This window comes from Otolemur garnettii, unplaced genomic scaffold (assembly GCF_000181295.1).
Source record: "Otolemur garnettii isolate 467f Iridium unplaced genomic scaffold, OtoGar3 scaffold00010, whole genome shotgun sequence".
Classification (NCBI taxonomy): domain Eukaryota; kingdom Metazoa; phylum Chordata; class Mammalia; order Primates; family Galagidae; genus Otolemur; species Otolemur garnettii.
The window spans coordinates 28,948,316-28,949,349 of NW_003852405.1; the positions used below are offsets into that span (position 1 = coordinate 28,948,316).

Sequence of the window (1,034 nt, forward strand, 5' to 3'; positions counted from 1 at the left end):
AGGTAGGAACAAGGAGACAGTCTCCCTTAATGAGCCTTTTTGTGTGTGGTAGCATTTCCCTTCTATTCTTCTAAGCTTTCCACTACTGCAGATTATCAAGGCAAAGGAGGGATGGGAGTCATTGGATTTTCAGAGAGAGGGGTTGGAATGGCATTCGGAGGGCTATGTGAGAGGTAGGCTGTTTGGAAGAATGACCATAGGCAGGAGGAGGGGATTTTGAAACTTTGCACTACAGCCATTACTGACCCCTTTCTCCAGCAACCATTGTGTACCCCATTCTAAATCAGGCCGTTGCAAAGTATCTTGTGAAAGGTAAATAGAAGAGGAGCCGGGGATAGAGACTTGAAATGTTAACAGCTTCCTTATTCTGCTTTTCGGGAGAACCATTGGAAAACATCACTAATTCATTTGGTGTTTATCCAAATGGATCAGTTGGGGCATTTTTCCACATCCTTATGTTTCTGTCTTAAAAACACCAAGCTGGGCAGTGCCTGTGGCTCAAAGGAGTAGGGTGCCAGCCCCATATGCCGGAGGTGGCGGGTTCAAACCCAGCCCTGGCCAAAAACTACAAAACAAAAACAAAGCCACCACGCAGCCACACCAGAAAACCTGTTCCTCTCCCAAACCATGTTCCCAAACTGGCCTGTGCAGGAGTTCTGAGGAGGAGGGGTGATTGTCCCTGTGCTCCTGGCTTCTGACCTGTGAATGTTCGCTTCGGGGGCTTCTTTCCTGTTTTCTGTCTTCTCTAGAATACTTCCTTTTGCTTGCTAACTTGTGGCGCTATTTCTAGAGACTAGGGAGGCTATTCTTAGCCAACACAAGCTAGGAATTTGATTTCTAGCCATCAATTTCACTACAAAAAATTTTATTACACCCAGAATGTTTTGAATGCCAGATTGTTTATTATCATGGGATTTGACCCTGAAACTCATTTTAGTTAGAGTGAATTAAAAAGATGAGAGCTTGCCTGTCTTCTCTATTGAGAGAATGTAAGAAATGATGAGAATAGTTTTTATAAGCAATGCTGTATAAAT

The 1,034-nt window shown here is 43.8% G+C and overlaps 1 protein-coding gene across 5 annotated transcripts in view; it reads left to right on the forward strand.

Annotated features, from left to right (window-relative positions):
• Positions 1-1,034, forward strand: part of ZZZ3 (zinc finger ZZ-type containing 3) — a 73,395-nt gene that overhangs the window by 40,077 nt on the left and 32,284 nt on the right. The window lies entirely within an intron of this gene.